This window comes from Vipera ursinii, assembly GCF_947247035.1.
Source record: "Vipera ursinii genome assembly, chromosome: 2".
NCBI classification, from domain to species: Eukaryota; Metazoa; Chordata; class Lepidosauria; order Squamata; family Viperidae; genus Vipera; species Vipera ursinii.
Window position 1 is genome coordinate 168,241,914 of NC_139513.1, and position 14,001 is coordinate 168,255,914.

Here is a 14,001-nt window from a genome sequence, read left to right on the forward strand (position 1 = left end):
CAAAAAAACCCCGATATAACTCATCACTATGGTACAATGTTATATGTAACTAATTAATATGACGTCAATTGGTTGTCGCTCAACCCATCCTTCTGCAGCTAATAAAGTAGTTTCGCTTAAGCCTGTAACAGTACTTTGGGTTGAGATACTGGTAACCCAGATGCGTCTCGGCCAATTTGCAGGGTCCCAACTTAAGAAGAGGATTTAAATACAAAGCGATTTGTGGTTCTACTCAAGCCCCTTGAAAATGAATAGGAGTTGCCACTATGTTTTCCGAAACTAAATGCAACCCCCTCCCCAACTCTATCCAGCGAACGAGCAACGTCCGCTAGTGATTAAGAAGAACGGTTACTTGAGGGGGCAAAAAAAAAAAAAAGATGGTGTGGAATGTACCATTGTGATGCACATGGAGGACAGGCCAGTCCTTTAATGTCTACCGGACACCTGAAAGTTGTCAAATACGGCGACTGAGATTTATTGCAAATGGACTGCCCAAAGTCAAACAATGCCATCGAAACGCAGGAGAAAATATCCACGTTTTGATGAGGAGGAGATTCCCGCCGCCCCCCCCCCCCTCGCATCTCGGGAAAAGTAATAAGGCTGGGATTCTACCACATGAAATGAAAGAGAGGGGGGGAGGTTTACTTCGTTGTTCTCGCACAGGTTCGTACAAGTTCTGCGTTTCTGGAAACGACCGAGGTGTTGTTTCCGTTTCTTGCCTTCCCTTCTTTTAAGTGTGGGGTAACGTTAATTGGGCAAGGCCTCCGGCTTTTCTGGTGTTTTTACGCATGGTAGAGGTAATGGTACGCTCTGAAGGGGAGGGGAGAGTTAAGCCCAGCCAGGGGGTTGGCGTTGGTCAGTCGTAGGGTGGGAGGCGGCTGGGCTGGGGGTGGTTCTTCGGAGCTGGGAGGGAGGAGTCGAACAGACCCGGGCTTGTGTGTGTGTGTGTGTGGGGGGGTGACCATGGGTGGTTGAGGGGTGCCGAGTCCAGAGGCGGCCCATGCTGGCGGCCATGGCCGAGGATTACTGGGACTCGCAATAGCAGTAACCGCCGCCAAGGTAAGAGACAATTCTTTCCTAAGGAGAGATTTGTGTGTGTGTGTTGGGGAGGGGGAAGGGGGTCGTGGAATCCAGCAGGACCTTTGATCCCTTGTTCCGTATGTGTCTCCCTCCCCTCCCCCGGGATCATTCTCCCTGCGTTTAGGCTGGATCGCCCGTTTTTCATACGACAGATCTGGATCGTGCAAGCGGTCCTTGTTGACCTTTCTTTAATTCTTTACTGGCCTTGAACACCCCATCTCCCAATACTGTGCTTCCATGAATTACTGGATTCTCGTTAAAAATATTGGTGTCTTTCTCTTTCGTTAGGAAAAAGTAAAAAGAGTCCACGTTGATCTGTTTTTCAGCTCTCTGTTTCTGTTCCATTTTTTTTTTTAAAAAATCTCCAGTCTATTTCTAAACTCTTCCTCAATAGAGAGAGCTGCATGAATCAGATCCTGCTCCTTTGGCCCAAAGGCAAGTTGTTTTAGTTGAGGGTATTAGAAGTCCAGACTTTCTTCTTTAATCTTCCTTCCCTGATTTCGTGTTCTTTCTACAAAGTCCCTGGGATCCACCCCTTCAGTAAGAGATTGAAACCTGGTGTACCCTGCATACCTTAGTGCTGAAATTAAGAAAAGTAGGGTTGGGCTTACATGGATCTTGAGTCTTCACCACTTTTATGGCCCACCACTTTTATGGCCCATCCATATTATTGACTCCTCCCTTCCTTTTTCTACATCCTGATCTACTTTTCCCAATTAACTGCCAGGCCCTAAAGATTCCCCATTCCTGTCAGGCCTTTCCTTTTTGTTCAAGCTTTTCATTGTCTTTGGCCTTTTTTGAGATTCAATTCCAGGTATTTCATATTCACCCTGTGACTGATGATTCAGGGTTAGATGTCCTTCTCTAAGAGGTGCATTTCTGTTTGAACTTGCTGGGTGAATCTTTCACTCCTCTTTTTAGGGACATCTTCTGGTACTTTGCATTATGCTCAGATTGACTTTTCACTCTAATGGTCATGGACACATAGGTGTTCTCTCTTGGAGGTGAGAAATCTTTGCTCTTCTGATCTTAAAAGTACAGTGATTCCTTCTATATGGTTAAGTTGCATTTCATCAGCTGAATCATACAGCTTGTAGCATTCTTTTCACAATATTGGAGAGGTTGATTAGAACTGGATGTATGTTTTCCCTAGAGAATCATGGAATCCTTCCCCCCCCCCACTCCTTTTTTACACTTTATATACATGGGAAAAGATTGTGTCCTCTTCCTTTTCTTCTCCGCTGGAAACCATGTGCAGAAATGTGTGCAGAGAGAATGTAATAGGGATCAGCATGCTTTCTGGCTAGGAAAAAGAGAGAAGAAATTGAATCCCAAAGGAGGACAAATTGCTGTGAGTGATCTCTGTTCTGGAATCCCAGCTGTTTTTGGTCAGGGAGTTCATTTTCTCACTTTCAAACCTCTAGACCTGATGCTATCACCTACTGCCTCACAAGTCTGATGATGTAATGGGGGGGGGGCTTCCATCTCCTCTCTTCACGCAGCGCTGCGTCTGCAACTAATAATGTGTGGGTAAGTGAATGGTTCTTGTGATGATGCTGGAAGGATGGCATGGATCAGAGTTGTCCTGAGAGGAATTGCTTTGGGGCAGCTGCTGGCCAGATTACCCCTGGAGACATTTGGTGCAGAAGCCTGAAAAAAGGGAGTGGGCCTAGCTGGATCTTTCTGGGTTTGTCCCCTATAGGTAACCTAGAATTTATTAGAAGGCCAGATTTCCTCCATGTCAACCTGTTTTTACTGTTTGATTTGTTGGAGCTGACAACTTAGCCGCTGCCATGTCTTTCTAGTTAGCTTGTCCTCATTTGGCTTCTGAATCTTTGAGGAAAATGTTTTTGTCTATCTGGCATGCTCATTAGGGTGCTATAGAATTTGTGGGTACTTAGTTCTGTGTTGATATGGCTTTCCCCTTTCAACTTATTTCTTTCCCTGCCAACTGAAGCATGGATGATTGGTTTTTGGCACTCAGTGGAAGTTGGCATTTGGGCTAGGTCTCAGGGATCTGCAGAGAGAACTGCATTGACATCTTGGCTGCTCAGTTAGTTTTCAGAAGACAAGAGACTTGGGAAGGCTTGGTTGCAATGGAACTCTTCTTTCCCTCTTTTTTTTAATATTTTAGGATTTCTTCTTAGACTGGGGGTAGGCAACCTTGGCTCTTTTATGATTCGTGGACTTCAACTCCCTGAGCACACCTGGCTCAGGAATTCTGGGAGTTGAAGTCCACGAGTCATAAAAGAGCCAAGGTTGCCTACCCCTGTCTTAGACTCTTAAGTGAATAACTTTCTTTTTGTTTAATGGCTTTTATTGGTCAGTGGGTTTTAGTTAACCTTGAATGTGGCTTGTTGTTGAATGAACTGTAAACAGAATCAGAATGGAACCAAACAGTTATTTCTTGGGGTTTGCAGTACAGCTCTTCAGAGATTTTCAATAGTATGTCCTAACCAAAACAGCTCATGCCTAGAAATTGGGAGATCTGTAATTCAAAATGGTACCAGATTGCCACTGTTTAACTACTTCAGTTACCTACACAAGGCAGATCCTAGCGCACTATGACAAAAGCGCCTGCAGAAAGGATGTCCCCGCTGTACTTGATGCAGGTAAATTAGTCAACTTTCAGCGTTTTGAATGCATGAAATAAAAAAAACCAAGACAGCGAGACAAAACATTATACTTTTGCATCCAGACCTTTGATTCCCTGTTTATTCATTCACAGAATAAACTGGGTAGCGAGTCTTATGGAGTCCAGTAGACCTTATTTCTATTTAAGTCTGCATAGACCGTATTGATGGACCATCTCTGAGTGGGATGTTGATTCTGGTTTCTTGTGACCATCTCCATTGTTTAATCCATTGCTTGTAGTTGCTCCGTTTCTATCATTTTTCATTGGCTGTGATGGCATTTATTTTTCATCCTTCCAGTATCTGTGGGACAACTTCTCCTGTATGCAGATGAGGAACAGTTGATGGGATACCGCCATTTTCTCAGGATGGCCTAATGGGTGGATTTTAAACTTGGTTTAAGCCTGTGTTCTATCTGCATGCCATCCTCCATGTTAATAAAACCAAAGACATTTTTTTTCTTCCCCAAAGGCTTAACACTCCATATTCTTAACTGCTGAACAAAATCTTAAAAGAGTCTATCACTGTTCTTTAACTGCCCTGCAAATATGACAAGACGACAGATTTTATACATCTGTATTGGGAATAAGTTCCACGACAGTTTTTATACATCTGTATTGGGAATAAGTTGTCTTTGAATTATTAAGATTTACTTAAGGTTAAATGTGTTTGGAAGTACCCTTTCATCTATGTAATGGGATTTAAATATGAAGCATACCTTTTTCCCCTCCTTTGGGGTACACCCAGATTCACTTATCTTGTTTTTCTTTTTTGTGGATTCAGTTACCATTTCAGAAGTATCACCTTTAGGATGCCTGCCCTTTCAGCTTTTATTCATCCCCACCCTCCATGTCTCCCTCTTGAATATAAAAGATGATTTGGCTCTTCCTCCTCTTGCCTTTTGAAGATAGACTTCAACAATGCTTGAGTAACGCTGCAAAAACCTGGAAGGGAAAGATGGGCCTCTAGAGGCACTTCAATTCCCTTTTTGTACTTCCTTGGCCTTCATCTTGGCTAGAATAATAAATTATGCTAAATAAGCAACTTTTTCTGTCTTTTCCCCATTTTGATAATATGTGTAGGGCTCAGCCATTCCTGGCGTAAAACTCTGCCATGACTCTTATGACCCTTTTAAAAAACAGGCCCAAGCCTTTCCTCTGATGATAAGAACTTTGCTATGAATGCTGATTGCTTGTCTTTTTGTGCAGCTCTTGACTGCTTGGGCCCCAAATGACAGCTCTGTTAGATTTTTTTTTAAATCCCGTCAAAGCAAAGAACTTAGCACTGTACAAGCACAAAATAGCTACAGCTTTGTAAAATATAATTATCATTACAGGGGTAGCCATCTTTCGTCAACACAGATTATATACATTGTGGTGATTTTAACCTTTGTATGCCGCCCAGAGCCTTGTGCTATGAGATGGGTGGTTCTGTAAGTCATTTAAATAACAAAATAAATCTTCCTTATACATCGAGCAGGGCCAGCATTACACCCTCCAGGCACTCTGGATTTCCTCACTAGGAATGCAATGCTGCATTTCTGATTAAAACACACAAGGTGTTGTGAGGTGCACGTGACACAAACATGGCACCTGTTTACAGCTCCTTAAAGCAGCTGCAACTGTCCTTGGGATTGCACAAACGCCTTCTGTAGATATTTCAGGATGCTGGAAGAAGATGAGATTCAAACAACTGCTAGATCCGTGCCTCAGATCCTCCAAAGAATAGTTTTTGCCTTTGTACTGTGTTAGAAACACTGCATCATCTCACTCAAAAGATTTTCTGAAAAGGCATTTTGGCTGCTATCCATTGCCCTATGGGAATGGGCATAAGGCAGTAATGCAGTAGTGCATCCGTGAGCAACTTAAATCCCTAAATCCTGTGCCTGCGCAAATGAAGCTTTGTGTGTTCACCCACCACTTCAGTGGCCCGGTTTCCAACGGGTCGCAGCCTGGTAGCAGTCCGCAGCCCGGGGATTGGGGACCCTTGCTGTACATATATGCTTAATAGAATAAAATAGAAGTATGTTTTACGTTAGTGCCACCAAAAAAACCTGGACACAATTTGAGAACTTGGTAGAACCTTTGAAGGCCTGTGATTATTACGTGCAAAATGAAGCAGGGCACAGGCTGATAGAATTCTGTCAAGAGAATGCGATGGTCATAGCAAACACTCTTTTCCAACAACCCAAGAGACGGCTTTACACATGGACATCACCAGACGGTCAACACAGAAATCAGATTGACTATATGCTCTGCAGCCAAAGATGGAGAAGCTCTATACAGTCAGTAAAAACAAGACCAGGAGCTGACTGTGGCTCAGACCATGAGCTTCTCCTTGCAAAGTTTAGGCTTAAACTGAAGAAAGTAGGGAAAAGCACTAGGCCAGTCAGGTATGAATTAAATCATATCCCTGTTGAATATACAGTAGAGGTGACAAATAGATTTAAGGAATTAGATCTGATAGACAGAGTGCCTGAAGAACTATGGACAGAGGTTCGTGACATTGTACAACAGGTAGCAACCAAAACCATCCCAAAGAAAAAGAAATGCAAGAAAGCAAAATGGCTGTCTGAGGAAGCTTTGCAAATAGCTGAGGAAAGGAGGGAAGCGAAAGGCAAGGGAGAAAAAGAAAGATACACCCAATTGAATGCAGAATTCCAGAGAATAGCTAGAAGAGATAAGAATGCCTTCTTAAATGAACAGTGCAAAGAAATAGAAGAAAACAATAGAATAGGGAGGACCAGAGATCTTTTCAAGAAAATTGGAGAAATGAAGGGAACGTTTAATGCAAAAATGGGCATGATAAAGGACCAAAATGGCAGGGACCTAACAGAGGCAGAAGAGATTAAGAAGAGGTGGCAAAATTACACAGAAGAACTATACAAGAATGAGCTTAACGTCCCTGATAATCACAATGAGGTGGTCACTGACCTCGAGCCAGACATCCTAGAATGTGAAGTGAAGTGGGCCTTAGAAAAGCTGAGCAACAACAAAGCTAGTGGAGGTGACAGTATTCCAGCTGAGCTATTCAAAATCTTAAAAGACAATGCAGTAAAAGTGCTACACTCAATTTGCCAGCAAATTTGGAAAACTCAACAGTGGCCACAGGATTGGAAAAGATCAGTTTACATTCCAATTCCTAAGAAAGGCAGTGCCAAAGAATGTTCAAACTATCGCACCATTGCACTCATTTCTCATGCTAGTAAAGTCATGCTTAAAATCCTACAAGCTAGACTTCAGCAGTATGTGGATCGAGAACTACCAGAAGTGCAGGCAGGATTTCGAAGAGGCAGAGGAACTAGAGATCAAATTGCCAACATACGCTGGATCATGGAGAAAGCTAGGGAGTTCCAGAAAAACATCTACTTCTGCTTCATTGACTATGCTAAAGCCTTTGATTGTGTGGATCATAACAAACTGTGGCAAGTTCTTAAAGAGATGGGAGTACCAGACCATCTTATTGGTCTCTTGAGAAACCTATATGCGGGTCAAGAAGCAACAGTGAGAACTGGACACGGAACCACTGATTGGTTCAAAATTGGGAAAGGAGTCCGGCAAGGCTGTATACTGTCGCCCTGCCTATTTAACTTATATGCAGAGCACATCATGAGAAAGGCAGGGCTAGATGAATCAAAAGTTGGAATTAAGATTGCCGGAAGAAATATCAACAACCTAAGATACGCAGATGATACCACTCTAATGGCAGAAAGTGAAGAAGAACTAAAGAGCCTCTTGTTGCAGGTGAAGAAGGAGAGTGCAAAACTTGGGTTGAAACTTAACATTAAGAAAACCAAGATCATGGCATCTGGCCCTCTCAATTCCTGGCAAATAGATGGGGAAGAAATGGAGGTAGTGACAGATTTTATTTTCCTGGGCTCCAAGATCACTGCAGATGGGGACTGTAGCCAAGAAATTAAAAGACGCTTGCTCCTGGGGAGGAAAGCCATGGCAAATCTAGACAGCACACTAAAAAGCAGAGACATCACCCTGTCAACAAAAGTGCGTATAGTCAAGGCTATGGTCTTTCCAGTTGCAATGTATGGTAGTGAAAGTTGGACCATAAGAAAGGCTGAGCGCCAAAGAATTGAGGCCTTTGAACTGTGGTGCTGGAGAAGACTCCTGCGAGTCCCTTGGACTGCAAGGCGATCAAACCGGTCAGTCCTAGAGGAGATCAATCCTGACTGCTCTTTAGAAGGCCAGATCCTGAAGCTAAAACTCAAGTACTTTGGCCACCTAATGAGAAGGAAGGACTCCCTGGAGAAGAGCCTAATGCTGGGGAAGATCGAGGGCAATAGAAGAAGGGGACGACAGAGAATGAGGTGGCTGGATGGAGTCACTGAAGCAGTAGGCGTGAGCTTAAAATGGACTCCAGAAGATGGTAGAGGACAGGAAGGCCTGGAGGAATGTTGTCCATAGGGTCGCGATGGGTCGGACACGACTTCGCAGCTAACAACAACAAATCTTGGGTCTGTCAGATGGCCAGAATAGAGGTGGAAGGAAAGGACTTGGCATTTATTGCAGCTTGCTTTTGTCCCTTTGTTGCTCAGGCTGTGTGGGCAAAATGAAAACAATGCCCCATTATATTTACTATTATTAAATATTGACTCAAAGGAGGTGGCTTTGCCAGTTTCCCCCAAACTATACATTCTTGAATTGTAACTGACCTGTAAGGAAATAGTTCTTTGGTGGAGGCATACCATGAAGACTGATGTTTGGCCTGCCTTAAGTAACCATATTATAACATTATGAAAGCTACAGCCAAGTAAAAATAGTTGAAGCCCAAACTGCTTATAGGATGTGGCTAGTAGCTGGGTACTGAAGACGCACGGAAGAGATCGAGTTACAATTGTCTTACATAAAGGGTGGGAGAGGTGTCTGTTGTTTGGTTATATAGAAAGGGTATTTTAGTTTTTACCATGAGAATAGGTTCTCCTTTGGGCATGATTGTAAAAAGCCTGTAGAAAAAGGAGACACAAAGCAATAGGTAATGCCTAGGGGTTTTTTCTGGCATTGCTTCACTGTTGTTTAAACCAACAAATGTAGTATTGACTTGTTGACAATAACAGTAATTGAGTTCACGCAGTGTATAAGCTGAAGTTCAACAAACTACATTATAACTTAACGCTTCAGATAGGAGTGTACTACAATGCAATTGGCATGTTCATCCTTTTTCTTCTTTTTAATGTCAATAATGTTTTCATAGTGGCAGCCCTGTAATTTGTTGTTCAGGTTGATGGGTCAAGAGCCAAAAATATCTATCTATATCTTACTAGAATTCTCCTGTCCGGAACCTTTAAGTGGATGAAATGGTGCATCACAAGGCAAAACATTTTCAGCCAAATTACCTCAAATGGGCTAACTTACAGAATGCATCCATAATCCAGAAGCCATGAGTGCCATGGAATTGAAATTTAACAAATTTTATAAAACGTTTTATGACATAAAAATTACAACAAAGCATTTTATGATTTTTGTATTATACCGTAAAGCATTTCCTGTGGTCACTTCCTGATGTTTGGCTGTGCTATTATACACATGGGCTACTTTCAAGGCAGATGCATCTTTGAATACAATATCTCCCTGAATTTTTAAGAAGTTTTCCAGTATATTAGAAGGTCTGCTATTGTTGAAGACACTTGAGAATTTAGTAAGAAAATATCACTGAAATGAGGGAGGGAGATGTTTCCTGTTTGATTTACATTAGGAGGGCTGACAGCACAAAGAGGTCAAGTAGGGCAAGGACGATGAATGCACAAGTCCTGTCCCACCCTCACTAGAAGTCATCCAACAGTGTGACCAATACTTCTTCCGTACCATACCTGGATTAGAATCCCAACTATACTATAAGAAATTCAAATAATTCACTTCTTCCAAAGTCTTCTGAAGCTGTTGCGCAACCACAATCTCAACCATTTCCCCCCAGAAAGGGAAGTTAGATGCTGGATGAAAGTTGTCCAGAATATGGAGCCCAGTGAGGGCTTCTTGAGGAGAGGTCAAACTAAAATCTCCTTAAGGGTTAATGGAACAATTCCCTCATTCAAAGAATTAACTTCTGCTAGAACTCACTCAAGTGACACTCCCAGGACCACTTCAACAAGCCAAGGAGGTGCATGGATCTAAAAAGCAGGTGGCTGAACTCGTAGTCCTAATGACCTGTCCACCTCAGACTCAAAGCATTCCCAGATAACCAGGCAAGACTTCTAAGGCAGGGGTCCTCAACCTTGGCAACTTTAAGACTTGTGGACTTCAACTCCCAGAATTCTGGGAGTTGAAGTCCACAAATCTTAAAGTTGCCAAAGGTTGAGGACCCCTGTTCTAAGGCATCTCCTCTGGACTTGCTACAAGACCAGAGTCCAAGTGAATCGGAGCAACTTTATCCAACAGATGCTGAACAAATTCCTCTGCATGCCCTTCTAAGAAGTTCTCTGAGCCCCCCCGCCCAAAAAGGCTCATGTCATTTGAAACTTGGTGCAATAAGGGTGGAGAAATACTGATGCTTTGTCATCCTTACTGCCACGCGGTACTCTAACCCAGAGGTCCCCAACATTTTTGGCACCAGGGACCGGTTCCACGGAGAGAGGTTTTTCCGTGGGCCGGAGGGTGCGTGGTTTTGTGTGCTGCCTGCAACTCGCGGATGGGGCTTTGCTTGTTTGTGCGGACCAGTTGCTGGCATGCCGCAGCCCAGTACTGGTCTACAGAGCGGAGGTTGGGGACCTCTGCTCTAACCTATGTTTAGTTGAGTTCAGCTCTTGTTGATATCAGTGACACTCTAGACATCTCTTGTGTTCATCTCCCTCAACTCCTCTGTAAACCATGGGGAGTAAGGGGATCCCTGAGGGGGGAGAGGTTGCAGGGGCATGGTCCGATCCAAAGGCTTAGCCAGCCCCTTATTCCAAACAGCGACCAAGATTTGGATGGACCGTGCAGCAGACCAGCAAGAACAGCCCTTGCTTCTTCTGAAACCCATTAGTTTTTGGGAACAGACCAATCTAATGGGTCCAGCTTCCTGGCAGTGGATAGTGGCACTAGAAAACCCCAGCGGAATCAGGGTGTGATCCAATCACGACAAGGGAAACGCCAAGAGCTCCTCCAATTTAAGATCCCATAGCCACTGTTCCAACAGGCACACCAGATCCAGTGCATGACCAATCTTTTATGTTGGGCTCTGAATGATGTGGAATAGGCCCGTAGCTGTCACGGCGGTCTTGAACCCCTGAGCCACCTCACACCCTACTCTTATAGAAGGCAGATTGAAATCCCCCAAGACCATAAGTCTGGGGAACTCCATAGTCAGTCAACCTAGCAATGGAGTCAAGGAGCTCAGGCAGGGAGGTTGCTGTACAGCAGGGAGCTTAGTTCGACAGCAACAATCCCAACTAATCCCTTGAACCCAACTTAATGTACAGGGTCTCACATCTGGTGACCTGTGGTACAGGGACCATGAAAGCCATGAGATTCCCAGATGACATTCACCACACCTCCACCCTGGCTGTAGGGTTTTGGCTGATGCTAGATGCCAAATGCAACCGGACGTATCTCCGGAAGGGTTCCCCTCCCCATCATTCCGGATCCTGCCAGTTTGAACAAAACAAAAATTGCCAGCTAAGTTTGTCTTGACCAGGGGTAGGCAACCTCGGCTTTGTTATGACTCATGGACTTCAACTCCCAGAATTCCTGAGTCAGCGACTCAGGAATTCTGGGAGTTGAAGTCCATGAGTCATAAAAGAGCCGAGGTTGCCTACCCCTGGTCTTGACAGTCACAGGCAACCATTACTTTTCTCCAGGTAAGTGAGGAGGCTGACAAAAGAAGGCATAGCTTACCCTTTCCCTTCTCTGCTGACTTTTCCTTTTCACTAGCTCTTTCTGTCACTCCCCAGTAAGAAAATGGATTGCAAAAGAGGGTGGATAACCAGTCCTTGGTGCCCCTCTATTTACCAAAAGTTTGCTGATATACGTTTATATTGCATCCTGTCTTTTCTGAGATGCTCACAGGAACATATGTGGCATTCCTCATGTTTTATCTTTTTGGGGCTTAAAAACAGTGATAATTGGTTTAGAGCAGGGGTAGGCAACCTTGGCTCTTTTATGACTCGTGGACTTCAATTCCCAGAATTCCTGAGCCGGCTCAGGAATTCTGGGAGTTGAAGTCCACGAGTCATAAAAGAGCAGAGGTTGCCTACCCCTGGTTCAGAGAAAAGACAACTTCAGAGCTGAAGAAGCTTCTTGGATGGGAAGCGAAACATCTTCCAAAATACCCAAGAAACTCCAGTTGCCCGGTGAAAAAGCGTTTTGGGGATAACTGTGACCCGGGTGACTGAGAATGTCCATAGACACAACTTCCTTTGGTTCCACACTGGTGATTTTTATGGATTTTATAAGTCCCGTTTTAAACCGTGCCTTGCTTAGGAGAAGCTAACGGTTAAAAGAAATTGCTTTGACAGAAGGTTACTAGTCGCGTCTGCACCCTGATATTTAATTCCCTTTTGATTTCTGGGCAGCGTTCAGAAACCCAAGACACAGTTGCTGACTTGGGATTTTCTTGAATAGAGTGCAGTTGGCTGAGTTCACACCCCATGCTGAACCATAAACCATAGTTTAGACATCATAAAGGATAGACTCAAGGAAAGGAAACCAAATCTCTTTGCCAGTCTTGGCTTAATGCTGTGTGTGAACTTGGCCACAAATAAGCTTGGTCCCAGAATTATTACCGCCTGTTCTGCTGTGTCATGCTTCCATCCGAAATGCCCTGGTTCAGCTGCCTTGGCGTTTTCATTCTTTTGGAGCTTGGTACACAGAGCGGGTCCTCCCTTCCCAAGTCCACTTGAGTGATTGTTGAGAACAGATGTGATGAAGGGAAAACAGCAATTTGGATGAAACTTCAAAGCCGTGTGGGGAGTAGATAATGATAGTAGTTGCTAGATCCAAACAAATCCTTTGGCAGCCTTGGGATAACCCCTCCCCCCCCCCAGATCTTGCAAACATGGATCTGAATTTGAGTTTTTGAGTTTTCAGTAATTGTTTTCCCTGTTGTCTAGAAATCTGCATCTTTAAAAGACAGAATAGAATAGAGCTGGAAGGGATCTTGGAGGTCTTCTAATCCAGCCCCCTGCTCAAGCAGGAGAACCTATACTCGTGGTGGTGAACCTATGACATGCGTGCCACAGGTGGCACGCAGAGCCCTCTCTGCGGGCACGTGTGCCATTGCCCCAGTCCTAGGCCTTCAGCTGGGTTTTATAAAACCTTTTCGCTTTAGGCCTCCACCGCCGTGTGCAAAAAAAAAAAGGTTCAATCGATCAATTTCGACTCGTGGGGGAAAAAAAGATCTTGCAAATTTGGAATTGATTGATTATGCTTTTTAGTCCCACCCAGTCTGCTGTTACCACCGCAACCATGCCCATCCATCCAATTGGCCACAACCACCCAATGGGCCACGTCCCCCCAGCACCGGACCATACACAAGTGGGTTTTGGGTTGCAGTTTGGGCAATTGGTCTCTAAAAGGTTCGCCATCACTGACCTATACCATCTCAGACAAGTGACTGTCTAGACCAGGGATAGGCAACCTCGGCTCTTTTATGACTCGTGGACTTCAACTCCCAGAATTCCTGAGCCAGCTTGGCTGGCTCAGGAATTCTGGGAGTTGAAGTCCACGAGTCATAAAAGAGCCGAGGTTGCCTATCCCTGGTCTAGCCTCTTCTTAAAAAATCTCCAGGGATGGAGCCCCCACGATTTCTGGAGGCAGATCATCATTAAATCCTTCTTGGCATTATCTGTTTTAAATAACAAATGTACTGAATCTTGCTGACCTCTTCAGCTCAATAGACTGGCCTCGGTTGGGGAAAAAAGCAGGAAAATGTACAGGAAAAGAAACTAAAAAATAAGTTAATTCCCAACTTCGGCAGGTTCTTTCGGTCTGGGTTTGATAAAGGTTGGTGGAGGAATTTTCCTGCTGGAATGGGTAGCTTTTTGCTGGTTTACTTTCATTAAGCCCATCCTTGTGTAGTTCAAGGTTTATTTTTATTTTATTTAGAAAGCTTGTATCTCCGCCTGCTCGCAAATAGCGACTCAAAAGCGGCTCACCTCGGTAAAAAGCACCCAGTAAAAAAATAAAATAAGAGGAAAAATAAAATAATATAATAACCCCCCCCCCACCCCACCCCAGCGACAGCACACATTCAACTAGCCATTTGCTGGGCTCTCTCCCACTTTGGGTCCCCAAGGCCTGATGGCAGAACCAGGTTTTCAGCGCCTTCTGGAAGAGTGCTAAAGTGGGGGCCAGTCTAATCT

At 44.1% G+C, this 14,001-nt stretch overlaps 1 protein-coding gene across 3 annotated transcripts in view; it reads left to right on the forward strand.

The window, feature by feature from the left end:
• The first annotated feature begins 911 nt into the window (after positions 1–911).
• CDK16 (cyclin dependent kinase 16) overlaps positions 912–14,001 on the forward strand; it is a 75,258-nt gene continuing 62,168 nt past the window's right edge. For all 3 annotated transcript variants that reach the window (XM_083354013.1, XM_083354014.1, XM_083354015.1), the window contains exon 1: positions 912–1,059. The gene's annotated coding sequence lies outside the window, so the exon portion shown is untranslated. The remainder of the gene's footprint in view (positions 1,060–14,001) is intronic.